Source organism: Pinus tabuliformis, chromosome X (genome assembly GCF_031772625.1).
Source record: "Pinus tabuliformis cultivar Carrire ecotype Pingquan chromosome X, CPIR1, whole genome shotgun sequence".
Classification (NCBI taxonomy): domain Eukaryota; kingdom Viridiplantae; phylum Streptophyta; class Pinopsida; order Pinales; family Pinaceae; genus Pinus; species Pinus tabuliformis.
The window spans coordinates 1,704,862,819-1,704,880,556 of NC_142308.1; positions in this window are offsets into that span (position 1 = coordinate 1,704,862,819).

Genomic DNA, 17,738 nt, shown 5'->3' on the forward strand with positions numbered 1-17,738 from the left:
GATATATCTCAACTTCCACTTTCTGATATAGCAGAATTATGTGTCCATCTCTCAAGGGGGAAATCTAAAACTCAAAAAGGGCCTAGAGATCCTTCTCTCATCAGAGCAAATAATTCTGCAACTGGATCAGTAAGTAGGGCTGAGATTGGCAACATGCTTGATGAATTCAAAACTGACATCTTAGGGAGTCTTAGTGAACAACTAGACACCCTTAAGATTCACAATAAACAGAAAGCAGAAGCTGAGGCTTTGGCCATCTTTTGCCCAAAATGTAGGAAGAAACATGCTCTAAGGGAATGTCCCTTAGATGCAAAAGTTGTAGAAACATGTGTAATTTGTTCAGAGAATCATGAGACCAAGGATTGTCCTTCAATTCCTGGGCTCAAAACTATCTTTCAAGAAGATCCAAATACAATCGAATCTCTCTGTTTTGTTGCAAGGAGACCTTGGCAGGGGCAACAAAATCAAGGGTTTAGCAACTCTATGAATTTTCAACCCCCACCAAATTGGAATCCTTGGCAACAACCTTGGTCCCAACCTCAAAATCCTTTTCAATCATGGGTACAAGGTATGCAAAATCCTTATGGGAGATTTGCTCAATTTTATCAATATCCCCCATCTTTTCAAAACCAACAAGCTCCACAACTTCCAAATCAAAATCCACAACTATCATTGCCATTTCCACAACAACAACCTTCTCAACAGAATCCAAATTCTCAACTCTTGCTTCCATTCCAACAGAAGTCAAATCAACTTCCCTCTCATCCATTGCCAAACCCCAATAATAAAAACCCTCAAAATGCTTACATGATGGAAGGTCAACAATTTCCTACCTATATGATTGTTCCTCTTAATGAAGTACAACTCAGATCAGGTGTTATATAAAAAATAGTTAATTTTAGGTTATTGTTTAATTTTAGGTTTAGTTAGATGAAAGGGCACGATCATAAGATCATGCCCTTCCCCAAAGGGTGCCCATGGCGATATATAAGCCAGGCAACCCATTGTAAATCATCATCATCTGTAATTCATTTTATTAATAAATTATTTCTATATATATTTCTGTTATCCAGAAGTTTTTACACTTCATCTGGTATCAGAGCGGCGAATTCTTCCCTGTGCTGGTTTTAGGCACCCGTCTGCTGCCATACTTCACGTCCCTTGCACTTGTTCTTATTTCTTCGGCATACTCATCGAGATTTGAGAAAGCAGGTTAAACGCATAAAGAAGTTACAGTATACCGTCACCATCCATCCGCTGTGCGTACTAACCCTGTCCGCTTCCACCCTTCCGCCAATCGTTTTTTTTCGTGCGGCCTTGTCTGGTCGTTCTATTCACCCACACCAACTCCAGCACTCCGTAGGCACCGTTAACATCTTGACCAACCGCTGGTCCTGTTTCCCAATCAACGCGTCCACAGAGTTTGTTGTTTCTTGTTGTCTGTACAACGCTTTCACACCTCCACCATCGTTGTCCCTGTAAATTGTGCGCTAAACCACGACCCTCCACCCCGACGCTGCTTCATCCATCTACACTCTACTGACGCGCACACCCAACCGTCGAAAATCATTGAGCCACCGATTCATTTTTCCATTGCGGTGGTATTTCGATATTCTGTTGGACAGTCAACCGGTTCCAGCCAGAAACGTGACAGCCTACAGAGAGTTGGAATAAATATAAGGTGAGGTATATTATATATATATAATATATATATATATATATATATATATAATATATATATATATATATATATATGACGGTTGTTTATATATAATATCAAAAATATATATATAATATATAATATAATCATATATATATGTTATATATAATAAGTAATTTAATTTAGTTTTATATATATCATATTTTAATTATATATTATATATATATATATATATATATATATATAATTTAATTAAAAGTTATATAATTTATAACTTTAAAATTTATATATATATATAATAATTATAAATTATAAATTATAATTATTATAATTTATAATTAAAAAAAATATATTAATTAAATTAAATTATTAAATTAATTTAATTTAATTTAAAAATATATATATATATATATAATAATTAATTAAATTAAATTATTAAATTAATTTAATTTAATTATTTAAAAAAAAAAAAAAAAGGAAAAATATTTTAGCTGGCAAATAAATACACGCCTCCGCAAACCCGCTCAATGTCGACAATGACAATGGCGGATTTTCAGAAAAGGTTGTTGGATGCAGAGCAAAAGATAAATAACAACCACGACGAGGTCAGTAAAAGATTAAATGAAGTCGAGAGCAAGCTTGGGGAGCAAGCGGACAAAATCAAAAATCTTGAAGATACGACAAATCGAATAGAGATAAAAATGGAAAGTCAACATGTCCAAACAGAAGTAAACTTCAAAGAAGTCTTAACAATGCTAAAAGTTCTGTGTAAAAGGTCGAATTGTACGCCCGAACAACTACTGAAAGAAGGTGAAGAGAATCAAGAACACGTCTCGTCGGATTCAACTAAGTCCACAGACTCTCATGACAAGGTTGAATCCCCAAAAAAATCAGCGACACCCCACCAAGAAGCAAGTAACACAGTCTTTACAAACAAGCAACTCTGGGATAACTTTAACAATCAACACCCTTTTTTCGCTCAACCAGTGGCAACATACCAGCGAAGGGTAAAAGTCGAGATGCCTAAATTCGATGGAAACGAAAAAAACAATGTTGCATGGATAAATAAAGCAGAAGAATACTTTGAAATATATGACATCACTAACGATGACGAAAAGCTCAAACATGCATCCATGAAAATGGAGGGAGAAGCATATAACTGGTATATGTGGTGGAAAAAGACAACACATGTCATTAGCTGGAGGAAATTTAAAGATGCATTCTTCAAAAGATTCCAAGGTGTAAAGGAAGAAGAGTTCTTTTCAAAACTCATCAAACTACGACAAAAAGGAAGTGTCGATGAATACACTCAAGAATGGGAGACCTTAGTAACACGAGTACCTGGGTTATCAGAATCTCGTCTAATTCAGTCATACATCTCAGGACTCAAAACCCATTTACAAGCAGAACTTGAGATGCATGATATTACATCTATAGAAGAAGCAAGACGAAAAGAAAAAATAGCCGAAAAGAAATCCGAACCAATATTTTGGTCAACAGCGGAAAAAGCTTATGCAAGACGAAGGATACCCCAGTATGTGGACCCAAATAATACAAGATATGTTCCACCACATCGTCGTGAAGATGAAAAATCTAATGTGGAAATGCAAAGGATAAAAGAGGGTAAATGTAAACGCTGTGGTGAGAAGTGGGACCCCAAACATAGATGTGCTAAAGGAAAAGAACCAAAGAACGTATATAATTGTGAAGCAACCAATGATTCAAACAGTGAATATTATGACGTAGAAGACACAGAAGATGCCCCAGAATTCTCATCAGAACTAGATGATGGAAGTATTCCACAAGTATCATTATCAGCTATGACAGGTATATCACAACCTCAAACTTTAAAGTTAAAAGGACACATAAAGAAGAACAACGTAGTGGTTCTCGTCGACTCTGGAAGCACACACAATTTTCTAGATGCAACCGTGGCAAAGAGACTCAATATATTTTCATTTCCCTTACCAAACATGAAAGTGATGATAGCTAACGGTAAAAAGATTGAAAAGGTGGGAAAATGCCATAAGGTTAAATTGCAGATTCAAGACTTCAGTTTAGAGTCTCCGTTTTTCACAGTACCGTTAGGAGGAGTAGATGTAGTCTTAGGTATCCAATGGTTACAAACCTTAGGTACTTATCCCGCCAACCATCAAGTACAATTTATAAAATTCAAATGGGGAGGTCAGAAGTACAAGCTACATGGGTTCCAAGCACCAGAAAATCAAGTTGTATCATCATCTCAGATGATGAAGCTGAGTCGAAGAAGAGCACCTGCTTATGCAATACAATGTCACCAATTAGAAATGTTATCTACAAATATGACCAGAGAAGAGTCACCAGAGATACAAGATCTGATTCGGAAGCATGAAAAAGCATCTCAAGACCTACCTATGAAGATGCCGGCTAGTAGGGAAATTGAGCGTAAAACGAAAGTTAAAGCAGGGTTAGACCTTGTCAACATCAAGCCATACCGATATCCACATCTCCAAAAAACGGAAATTGAGAGATTAATCCAAAACCTTTTACAGTGTGTGACATTGATTATCTTGGAATATCTGCTCAAGTGGAAGGACTTCCCAAAGAAGACATTTCTTGGGAAAATGAAGCATTTTGCCAACAACATCCGTCGTTGCGCATGCTTTGAGGACAAAGCATTCTTTCGAGAGGAAGGCAATGTTATGTAAAAAAATTAGTTAATTTTAGGTTATTGTTTAATTTTAGGTTTAGTTAGATGAAAGGGCACGATCATAAGATCATGCCCTTTCCCAAAGGGTGCCCATGGCGATATATAAGCCAGGCAACCCATTGTAAATCATCATCATCTGTAATTCATTTTATTAATAAATTATTTCTATATATATTTCTGTTATCCAGAAGTTTTTACACTTCATCAGGTAGAGTCCTAGATAAACCTTCTATAAATGCTCAAAAGCAAAGCATTTTTTAGGAAGATTCTCTTGAAACCAATAAGGGTTCTGAAGCATCTCTTCAAAACCCAAGTACTCAAAAAGAAAAAGAAAAAGAGTTAACCCCCACAACTCCCATAGTTTAGCAACCTGCATCTTTATCCACACCTCCTTTTCCTGAAAGATGACAAATTGACAAAGGAGTGGAAAAACAAATTTGGTTGCCTGACTATAATTTTCTAGATGAATTGAAGAATGTCTGTATCAAGATTCCCTTGTTACAAGCCATTAAAGAGATTCCTATTCTAGCAAAAACAATAAAGGAGTTGAGTCTTAAAAGACCAGGAAGGAAACCAAGAGATAGCAGAAGGATCCACCTGGTAGGGAAAATTGCAGATATCATGATGGGAGAAATTACTATGCAGAAATATGTAGATCCCGGTAGCCCAATTGTTAAAACACATATCAATGGGGTAGAAATACCAAATACTTTGATTAATTTAGGGGCTGCTATCAACATCATGAGTAGACAGACTATGGAACAGCTAAAACTTCCTAACCTTCTTTTTACACCTACTTTATTGCAACTTGCAGATCGATCAATTATTAAACCAGACGGTGTATTAGAAGACATTCCAGTCTCCTTAGACTCTTGGGAATATCCAGTGGATTTCATGATTTTAACTCCCAAGAGTAATCTACAAGGACATCCTCTTATTTTAGGAAGACCTTGGCTAGCCACAGTTCATGCTTTCATAAGTTGTAGCTCTGGGGATATGTATATTTCTGATGGTAATTCGACAAAGAAGTTCAATCTGTATCCTCCAGCAAAAGCAATTACAGAAATAGGAGATAATGAGTGGGTTGATGATGAAGATACTATACAACCTGTCTTTACCATTTCTGAGATTAGTGAAGATAGTCAAATTCTGAACACATTAGAAAACTTTGAACCATCTTCAGAATATGACCACACACAATTTCAGTTGGATTCTGACATTGAGTGTCTATCATCTAGACAAATGTCTCTTTTCTCTATGGAAGAATTTGGTAGTTCTGCCATTGAGATTTTTCCATGAAAAACATTGAATATCAACAAAAACTTGGAAAAATCACAACAGGAAGAGCTAACCAAAGTCTTGCAAAAACATTCTACTGCATTTGCATGGGAGTATACCGATATGAAAGGTATTGACCCTAAGACTTGCATTCATCACATCTACATTGAGGAAAACAATAGGCCAATCAGACAACCTCAAAGAAGGATGAATCCAAACCTTAGGGAGATAGTGAAAGAAGAGCTCCAAAAGTTACTTAATGTAAACTTCATTTACCCCATTTCAGATAGCCGATGGGTTTCTCCCTTGGTTATAGTACCTAAAAAAAATGGTAAATGGGGGGTTTGCATTGATTACAGGGAATTGAACAAAGCAACTTTGAAGGATCACTTTCCTTTACCCTTTATTGATCAAGTATTAGATACTTTAGCAGGCAAAAAGTATTTCTCATTTTTGGATGGTTTTAGTGGTTACAATCAGATTCAGGTAGCACCTGAAGAACAGGACAAGACCACATTTACCTGTCCATGGGGAACTTTTGCTTACCGAGTACTTCCTTTTGGATTATGTAATGCACCCGCAACATTTCAAAGGGCAGTACTAGGAATCTTTTATGATCTAATTCATGATTGTGTAGAGGTCTATATGGATGATTTTACAGTTTATGGTAATTCATTTGAAGAGGCATTAGAAAATTTGGAAAAAGTCCTTATAAGATGTAAAGAAACAAATCTTTCATTAAGTCATGAAAAATGTTTTATGAAGTTTACTGAAGGGATTGTTTTAGGACATCATATTTCAGGAGATGGAATTAAAGTTGATAGATCAAAAGTTGAAGTCATCTCCAAGTTACCTATTCCAAATTGTCAAAAAGATGTTAGAAGCTTTCTTGGATTTACTGGATATTATAGAAGATTTATTGAAAACTTCACTAAGATAGCATCTCCGCTTTTCAAATTACTTACAAAAGACTATGAATTCAATTGGGATCCTGATTGTCAATCTGCATTTGAAACTTTAAAAACAAGAATATCTGAAGCACCCATTTTGAGAGGGCCAAATTGGAAACTTCCTTTCCATATTTCTACAGATGCTTCAGATACAGCTCTAGGAGCTGTGTTGGGTCAAAAGGATTTAGTTCCTTATGCCATTTACTACACCAGTAAAAATTTGACTCCCACTGAGTTAAATTATAATGTGATTGAAAAAGAGTTCTTAGCTGTTGTGCATGCAATCAACAAGTTTAGACATTATATAACAGGCTATGAAACTTTTGTCCATACTGATCATTCTGCAATTAGATATCTCATGAACAAACCTGTTACTAATGGCAGAGTTACAATATGGCTTTTACTTTTACAAGAATTCAATATTACTGTGTTAGATAGACCAGGGAAACAAAATACAGTAGCTGATTTCTTGTCTAGAATCCAAAATACTAACGAAGATTCTCCTATAGAGGATAAGTTTCCAGATGAATATTTGTTTGCAGTAACTACTAAAACTCCTTGGTATGAAGATATTGCTAACTATTTGGTTACAGGGAAGCTACCTCCACACTTATTTCCTAATGAGAAAAGGAAAATTATTCAGGAGAGTTCAAATTATTCATGTATTTCTAATAAATTGTTCAAAACAGGGCTAGATTGTGTGATCAGAAGATGTGTTCGGGAAGATGAAATTCCTGACATTCTTAAGGCATGTCATGATGAACCGTGCGGTGGACACTTTGCTGACAAGAGGACGGCCTATAAAATCCTTTCTTTAGGATATTATTGGCCTTCTCTCTTAAAATATGCAAAACAATATGTTAGAAGGTGTGACAGCTGCCAAAGAGTTGGGAGACCAACTCTTTCAAATGAAATTCCATTACAGCCACAGGTACTCATCAAACCCTTTGAAAAATGGGCTTTAGATTTCATTGGACCTATTAATCCACCATCTAGGCAAAATAGGTATATATTGGTTTGCACTGATTATGTTACTAAATGGATAGAAGCCAAGGCATTGCCTTCTGCCACTAAAAATTCAGTTGTTCAATTTCTTTTTGAGGATATTTTTACTCGTTTTGGTGTCGAAAGATAAATTGTGACAGATCAGGGAAGTCAATTTACATCTAACTTGACGGAAAAGCTGATGGAAGAATACAAAGTCAAGCATAGAAAATCTACTCCGTACCATCCGCAAGCAAATGGTCAAGTGGAATCCACAAAAAAAGTTCTTGAGAGCATCATCACCAAAACTGTTCATCTCCACAGAAGAGATTGGGCAGAAAGGCTTCCTGAAGCCTTATGGACCTATAGAACTACATGGAGGAACACAACAGGACATTCTCTCTATGAACTTGTTTATGGGAAAGAAGTCTTGCTCCCCATTGAGTTTCAAGTCAAGACCTTCAAGATGGCAGTTCAGTTGGGGATGAATCTATCAGAAGCCCAAAAGCACAGAATGGAGCAGCTGAATGAGCTAGATGAAATAAGACAAGATGCAATTTTAAGGACTGATCTAGTTCAGCACCAAAGAACTAAGTGGCATGACAGATATATCAAAGAGAAAAAGTTTCAAAAGGGAGATTGGGCGTTACTGTTTGATTCCAAGTTTAAAGACTTCAAAGGAAAATTTCAGACTCATTGGCTTGGACCATATGAGATTGATGAAGTCTTTAGCAATGGAGCAGTTCGAGTCAAGACTATTGATGAGTTTCAAACTCCTCTTATTGTGAATGGCCACCGATTGAAAATTTATCATAAGCCACTCTCAAAAGAGGACTTTATCAAAATGTTTCAAGAAAATTCTACAATGAGGCTGGTGGAGAAGAATCCTTCTCCTCCATCAGCCTAGTCTTTGTTTCTTTCTGTCGAAAAAAAAAAATAATAATAAATAAATAAATAATCTTTTGTATAAGCCTGAAAACCAATCATAGATTGACAGTCTTATACAGAAAATGTAGAGTGAAAATCAGGGACACCTGACACTCTATATTTTCCAAAAAAGAAATCTCACTTGTCATTTCCATCTTCACCTCCATCTCATCTTCATCTCCATTCCACTTCACTCCACTTCATTTCCATCTCATTCCACTCCATCAATAAAAGTCCCTCTTAGGACTATTTCATTCAGTTAGTTCTTTTTCTAACTATCTTTGTGCAGTTAAAGGGGTGTTGTCTTAGTTTCTGTAGCTGGAAACCGTTTCCGCAGCTAGCACCAGTTTCCGCAGCCAGAAACGATTTCCGCAGCCAGCATCACTCTATCTCTACAGCCAGCATCACTCTGTTTTAAAAAAAAAATCACAGTCAAAGGTTAGCATCATCATCACCAAAGGCAGCAAAGATATGAGGCATCTGCAAGATCAAAGAGCAATAATGGGTCAGAAACCTTAATCAACAAATGGCAAACTTCCAAAGGTATGATCAAAATCTCTACCAAATAACAATTTAATGTCATTGTATGCATAGTTATTAGATCATGGAAATTCCACTAAATACAATGATTTGATACGGCAAGATCCATATCAGTCCTCTTCCACGATGATAATCCATCCGCCTCATTCCTTTCTAACGGTCCCATAATCACTATTAATTCAAACTCGAAATGGGGCTACTATTTCATTTATTGGCCGTACGTGGAAGAAGTGACCTACTGTACTACGGCTCTCCTCCACCATAATTTCCGCAACCAACGTTGAGATGTGGCGTAAGTCATCCGATCCCAAAAGGACTCAGCCGTTATTCTGCCATTATCACTCCACTCCCGCATGCATTGAACTCATTTCTGTTATTTATCCTTTACTCCCTCGTACTCATACTATTTCCTACTCTCCATTTCTGCTGCAACCTCCATAGCTTTGCTCTAAACCCTGATTACAGTCACTGCATACGCTTTGCATTTCGATTACGGCCACTCCACTTACCTTAAGAATCCCGTAATCAGCTCGTTTTTCCCTTGAACGTCCACACACAGTAAAATTTTCAGCCGGGGTTGAAAGCCGAGAATGGGAAAGTTACTCAGAGCTGAACCTGAGGGCCCAAAATACCAGGAGGGGTATCCGCAGACGAAGGAGTCATTGAAGAAAGCAAAGTGGCTGAAATTTATTCAAAAGTTCAGAGGTTATAATAAGGAAGTCACTAAAACCTTGGCTCGGTCCTTTAATGGATGGAGGTAGGGGACTTGAAATTTACAATAACAGAGGCCACAATAGCAGCAGCAACCAGTTTACCACAAGAGGGAGACAGATGGTTTAAAAACAGAGGTCTGGATGATCAAGGATGGAAAGTCATGCTCAAAAACCCAGGTATGGATACTTCTATATTTACTAAAGGAATTCATGTGCATGTAATCAAAGAAGAATGGTCTACGCTGTTATTATTTGTTCAGAAGTTTATTACATGCGAGGGTCGTTTTGGCACCATGTACATGTATCATGCAAGGATTATGATGAATTTTATGGAAGGCCATGCCCTTAATTTGCCTTACTTTCTGTTATCAATCTTGAAGAAAATGAGTTTTACTGTTCAAAAGCACGTAGGTAATATTGAACCCCATCTTTACCATCACGGGTTCATAAAAATCCTTATTGAAGAACAGTTGAAAAGCACTAAGGATACTTGGGAAAAGTTTTTGATCAGAATTCACTTCCAAGAAGTGACTGAAGCCTCTGCTAGTAGTTCCCCAAAAATCCCAAAAAGAAGTAGGAGGAAAGAAAGAAATGTTATAGCCCAGGACCTTCCTACAGTAGACACTCAGGAAACTGTTTAGGAGGAAGAAGAAGAGGGAGCTAGAAATAAGAAGCAGAGAAAGGACAAAGGTAAAATAACTATTCAAGAGACATATCCATCCCCTGAACCATCTGTAGAAGAAGAGACTCAAACTCTGGCCGATAGATTAGCACATCTTCATGCTGCTGCCATCAAAAAGAGAAAACAAAAAGAAAAACAGAGTGCCCAGAAAAAGAGCACTAGTCCACATGTGAGGAGGAGCAGTAGGCTCAAAGGAAAGAAAAGTGTAACCCAAGAAAAACAATCACACTTTATTGATTTAGGTGAAGGAACACCTGAAAAAGGTCCAGCTCAGCAAGACATTGAGGCAAGTCCTCCACGTGAGGAAAGTCCTTTTCAGCTGGAAAGAGAAAACAGTCCTCATTTACCAGAATTTGAGTTCAGGCCGAGAAAAACACCTGAGGTAGATTCCACCCAGCAAGAAGCATATAACTACTTAGAGTCCTTGGAACAATCAGCTGCAGGACCAAGCACTACCTTTCCACTTGATGCACAAGTACAATCTTTAAAACAGGAAGTGTTTGAGCTAGAAGTCCTAAATAGGCACATTAAACAAGAAAATGAAGCATTAAAAGAGCAAAGTAAAGTGGACAAGATTGTCCATGACAATACCATGCTTCACTTAGGACTGTGGCAAAAGAAGAATATAAAGCTGAAGAAAAAGTGTAAGAAGCTGAGCAGGGCATTGATTAATTTGAAGTTCAGATGTCTAGTTAAGAAACCAAGGACCATTTTGGCATCAAGGAGAAAGAGAAGAAGGCTGGATGTTCTTGCAGAAGCATCAGAGCACATGGATTGAGGAAAAGAACTAAGTTTTGGTTGTATGAGGACATGCAACACCTTCACAGTGGGGGTATGTAGAGCCTTGAACCTGTACCTTCCCATACACCTCTCAGCCTCCTTTTCCCACTCATTTCATCCACCAAGTTGATTAAATCATTGTATTTTAGGACTTTTTACATGGTTTTCTAATTATGCTAATGACTGTTGTTTGGTTTAGAATTTTGGTTCAGAGTGCTGCGTTTCCGCAGCCAACACAGGTTTCCGCAGCTGATCCAGGTTTCTGTAGCCAGCACAGGATTCCGCAGCTGTTTTATTAAATGATATGTTACAGGTGTCCTCCGAGAAGATGAGCCACATGGGCAAGTTTCAGGAGTCAAGGACATGGGACGTGTCCCTCCAGATCACCCAGAATAGCCATAAAAGCCTGCGGTCAACGAGGAGGCAAATACCGGTCAACATAAGTGTTCAGCGGTGGCACGGCTCTGCGTTGCTTTGTTTTTGGGCACGAGAAGCTAGGTGGCATCATCCTCAGCCACGGAGACAATCTAGAAGCACGAATCCAACAGCCATACTCTCCAGATTGAATGAACACGATGACAGTTACCTAGATCCGGGGACGCAGAGGATTCACGTGTTTTTAAACAGCTGGTTGAATAGCATAGATCTCGTTAAAGTAGTTTGCTTTCTCCTTATAAATAAAGCGTCCTTGAACGTTGTAGAGTTAATCGTTTTTTGTAATCGTTTTGTATGTAATTTTGAGCTCCCCACTGTACTTTACATTTGATGTTCAATACATGAGAAGATTGTTTTGCATTTAAGCGTATAACTGCTCCTTGAACCGGCTGAAGTAGGCAGAGGGCCCCTGTTTGCTGAAGCCCTGTACAGTAACCTTTAATTTCTTGCATTTCTTTTTCTTGTTTCATGTATATTAGCTGTACAGATGTCTTTTAAATTATTGCGTTTTTATTTCTTTTCAACATGTATATTAGTTGTACATAAACTTTGATTTGTGTTGATTTACATTTCTGTACTTTTATGTTCATGATTGATCAGTGCGTTATGCAGGTTTCTTAGCCAAGCCCGGGACAGTTTTCCTTCTTTTCTTTTCATAACTAGTGGCATGCGTGATCATCTTGTCTATGTTGCTGACCTTCATTGTTTTGCAGTTTTGATTTTCCTTACTGTCATTTCTTTAACTTGCATATTTACTTTCTGCTCTTAGATATCAAGTTGTTCATCTATTGATGGTTCCTTTTCCATAATCAAATAACTTTATTGGGAGCCAAAATATCACTTAGTATAGCTTGATTTAGTTTTCTTTAGAACTCACATTACTTGACTTATTCATAACAGTTTCTTACATGATAAATTCAGCTGAAAGGCAAAAGGTTAAGAGAAAGTTAAAGTATTGTGACTAGTCTCTTTTATGTAGTTTCACTTAGATTTCACATTGCTTAACATTTCATGATATCTTTTCATAGAGAAGATTAAGTTGAAGAGTTGAAATAGTGTGAGATAGTTGTTCTTACTTTTAGTTGGATTTAATATAGATTTCATTTTCATTTTCATTCAGCAGCAGAGATACTGGGCCGATGTCATTAGTCCTTTATTTGATGTCTTTATTTTCCTTTAAGAATTGATTTTATTGCAGTTGTTGTTCAAGCTTTCTTGTAGAATACTTTTTAAGTTTTGAGAAATCATTTAGAGATCACCACAATCATCCACATTTCACTTGCTTTATTACATTTCCATCACATCACAGTAGGAAAGATACATTCGAAAACAAACTTAAAAAAGCTAAAAACGACAAAAGACTAAGAAAACGGTTACCTAAGTACATATAGTACACCTCACTTCATCACCTTACGAGCCCCGGGTTGACATTTAAAAGTTGCAATTTAGACATCACTAAATTGACCAAACATTTTGGCGCCGTTGCCGAGGAAGTGAAATTAGGTAGCCAAAGTCTTAAAAAAAAAAAACAAGAAAATTTCAAGGAAGGAAAATTGATAACATCTCAAAGTATGCTCTCCTCTTGCACTTAATGTGATCTGGAGGATCAGAAAAGAGAAAGTTATTGGTTTAATAGTTTCTTGAGTATGCTCTCTTCTTGCACCTAGAGTGACCTAGAAGATCAGAAAGAGAATTATTAGCCCGACTTGAAGAAAAAATAAAAAAAATGACATGCATAGAGCAAGAGATTCTAGGGGAAGGTTTTTAGCTAGAGCCAAAAGTTAGATTTTTACAACTCCATCTACTTCAAGGAATAGACAAGAGACACCTCCATCATCTCCAACTTACACTTCTAGCCCTAGGATTCCTGGAATTCAAGAGGCAGGAGTCAACTCTCCCACACCTTCCATCGAATCTGAACTAGAAAGAGATCCTTTCCTTCCTTCTACAGAGAGACAAATTGTAATTGAAGAAGTAGAATCATCTGAAGAAGAGGGAGAAATTCCTTCTCATACACCCTTAGTAGAAGAACCAGAAGACTCTGAAGTCTCCAAGGAAACTACCATGACAGAGGAAGGAGCAACTGGATTTGGTAGAGGTAGAGGTAGAGGAGGAGGAGGAAACAATGGAGGAGGTAGAGGTAACATTGGGGGAAATAGGGATGGGGATAACTCATTCGGGTTTCCTATAGTCGATGAGGACTCCCGAGCCACAATGAAAAACATCTCACCATCTGTCCTCCCAAACTTCCATGGGTTCAGGAATGAGGACCCTGAAACATTTCTATTTGAGTTTGAGGTAGTGTGTCGAACTTATGATTATTTGGAAGACTCTCAAAAACTCAAATTGTTTCCTTCAACATTGAAAGGAGCAGCCTTGAAATGGTTCATGGGATTACTCACTCAATCCATTAGGTCTTGGAATGATATGAAACAAGCATTTTTGCATAGGTACCTGGACTATTGTATGCCCACCAATCACAAGGATGAGGTATTCAAAATGATGCAAAAAGAAGATGAAAACTTGGAGGAGTTACTTGAAAGATTTCAATATAATCTGAAAAGAGCAAAAATGAGTAACTTGGATGAGGAGACCTTGAAAGCCCTTTTATTAAAAGCCATTAGAGATGAATGGATAGATATTTTGAACATGATGGGTAAAGGAGATATATCTCAACTTCCACTTTCTGATATAGCAGAATTATGTGTCCATCTCTCAAGGGGGAAATCTAAAACTCAAAAAGGGCCTAGAGATCCTTCTCTCATCAGAGCAAATAATTCTGCAACTGGATCAGTAAGTAGGGCTGAGATTGGCAACATGCTTGATGAATTCAAAACTGACATCTTAGGGAGTCTTAGTGAACAACTAGACACCCTTAAGATTCACAATAAACAGAAAGCAGAAGCTGAGGCTTTGGCCATCTTTTGCCCAAAATGTAGGAAGAAACATGCTCTAAGGGAATGTCCCTTAGATGCAAAAGTTGTAGAAACATGTGTAATTTGTTCAGAGAATCATGAGACCAAGGATTGTCCTTCAATTCCTGGGCTCAAAGCTGTCTTTCAAGAAGATCCAAATACAATCGAATCTCTCTGTTTTGTTGCAAGGAGACCTTGGCAGGGGCAACAAAATCAAGGGTTTAGCAACTCTATGAATTTTCAACCCCCACCAAATTGGAATCCTTGGCAACAACCTTGGTCCCAACCTCAAAATCCTTTTCAATCATGGGTACAAGGTATGCAAAATCCTTATGGGAGATTTGCTCAATTTTATCAATATCCCCCATCTTTTCAAAACCAACAAGCTCCACAACTTCCAAATCAAAATCCACAACTATCATTGCCATTTCCACAACAACAACCTTCTCAACAGAATCCAAATTCTCAACTCTTGCTTCCATTCCAACAGAAGTCAAATCAACTTCCCTCTCATCCATTGCCAAAACCCAATAATAAAAACCCTCAAAATGCTTACATGATGGAAGGTCAACAATTTCCTACCTATATGATTGTTCCTCTTAATGAAGTACAACTCAAATTAGGTAGAGTCCTAGATAAACCTTCTATAAATGCTCAAAAGCAAAGCATTTTTTAGGAAGATTCTCTTGAAACCAATAAGGGTTCTGAAGCATCTCTTCAAAACCCAAGTATTCAAGAAGAAAAAGAAAAAGAGTTAACCCCCACAACTCCCATAGTTGAGCACCTGCATCTTTATCCACACCTCCTTTTCCTGAAAGATGACAAATTGACAAAGGAGTGGAAAAACAAATTTGGTTGCCTGACTATAATTTTCTAGATGAATTGAAGAATGGTTGTATCAAGATTCCCTTGTTACAAGCCATTAAAGAGATTCCTATTCTAGCAAAAACAATAAAGGAGTTGAGTCTTAAAAGACCAGGAAGGAAACCAAGAGATACCAGAAGGATCCACCTGGTAGGGAAACTTGCAGATATCATGATGGGAGAAATTAATATGCAGAAATATGTAGATCCCGGTAGCCCAATTGTTAAAACACATATCAATGGGGTAGAAATACCAAATACTTTGATTGATTTAGGGGCTGCTATCAACATCATGAGTAGACAGACTATGGAACAGCTAAAACTTCCTAACCTTCTTTTTACACCTACTTTATTGCAACTTGCAGATCGATCAATTATTAAACCAGATGGTGTATTAGAAGACATTCCAGTCTCCTTAGACTCTTGGGAATATCCAGTGGATTTCATGATTTTAACTCCCAAGAGTAATCTAGGAGGACATCCTCTTATTTTAGGAAGACCTTGGCTAGCCACAGTTGATGCTTTCATAAGTTGTAGGTCTGGGGATATGTATATTTCTGATGGTAATTCGACAAAGAAGTTCAATCTGTATCCCCCAGCAAAAGCAATTACAGAAATAGGAGATAATGAGTGGGTTGATGATGAAGATACTATACAACCTGTCTTTACCATTTCTGAGATTAGTGAAGATAGTCAAATTCTGAACATATTAGAAAACTTTGAACCATCTTCAGAATATGACCACATACAATTTCAGTTGGATTCTGACATTGAGTGTCTATCATCTAGACAAATGTCTCTTTTCTCTATGGAAGAATTTGGTAGTTCTGCCATTGAGATTTTTCCAGGAAAAACATTGAATATCAACAAAAACTTGGAAAAATCACAACAGGAGGAGCTAACCAAAGTCTTGCAAAAACATTCTACTGCATTTGCATGGGAGTATACCGATATGAAAGGTATTGACCCTAAGACTGGCATTCATCACATCTACATTGAGGAAAACAGTAGGCCAATCAGACAACCTCAAAGAAGGATGAATCCAAACCTTAGGGAGATAGTGAAAGAAGAGCTCCAAAAGTTACTTAATGTAAACTTCATTTACCCCATTTCAGATAGCCGATGGGTTTCTCCCTTGGTTATAGTACCTAAAAAAAATGGTAAATGGAGGGTTTGCATTGATTATAGGGAATTGAACAAAGCAACTTTGAAGGATCACTTTCCTTTACCCTTTATTGATCAAGTATTAGATACTTTAGCAGGCAAAAAGTATTTCTCAATTTTGGATGGTTTTAGTGGTTACAATCAGATTCAGGTAGCACCTGAAGATCAGGACAAGACCACATTTACTTGTCCATAGGGAACTTTTGCTTACCGAGTACTTCCTTTTGGATTATGTAATGCACCCACAACATTTCAAAGGGCAGTACTAGGAATCTTTTATGATCTAATTCATGATTGTGTAGAGGTCTATATGAATGATTTTACAGTTTATGGTAATTCATTTGAAGAGGCATTAGAAAATTTGGAAAAAGTCCTTATAAGATGTAAAGAAACAAATCTTTCATTAAGTCATGAAAAATATTTTATGATGTTTACTGAAGGGATTGTTTTAGGACATCATATTTCAAGAGATGGAATTAAAGTTGATAGATCAAAAGTTGAAGTCATCTCCAAGTTACCTATTCCAAATTTTCAAAAAGATGTTAGAAGCTTTCTTGGATTTACTGGATATTATAGAAGATTTATTGAAAACTTCACTAAGATAGCATCTCCGCTTTTCAAATTACTTACAAAAGACTGTGAATTCAATTGGGATCCTGACTGTCAATTTGCATTTGAAACTTTAAAAACAAGAATATCTGAAGCACCCATTTTGAGAGGGCCAAATTGAAAACTTCCTTTCCATATTTCTACAGATGCTTCAGATACAGCTCTAGGAGCTGTGTTGGGTCAAAAGGATTTAGTTCCTTATGCCATTTACTACACCAGTAAAAATTTGACTCCCACTGAGTTAAATTATACTGTGACTGAAAAAGAGTTCTTAGCTATTGTGCATGCAATCAACAAGTTTAGACATTATATAACAGGCTGTGAAACTTTTGTCCACACTGATCATTCTGCAATTAGATATCTCATGAACAAACCTGTTACTAATGGCAGAGTTACAATATCGCTTTTAATTTTACAAGAATTCAATATTACTGTGTTAGATAGACCAAGGAAACAAAATACAGTAGCTGATTTCTTGTCTAGAATCCAAAATACTAACAAAGATTCTCCTGTAGAGGATAAGTTTCCAGATGAATATTTGTTTGCAGT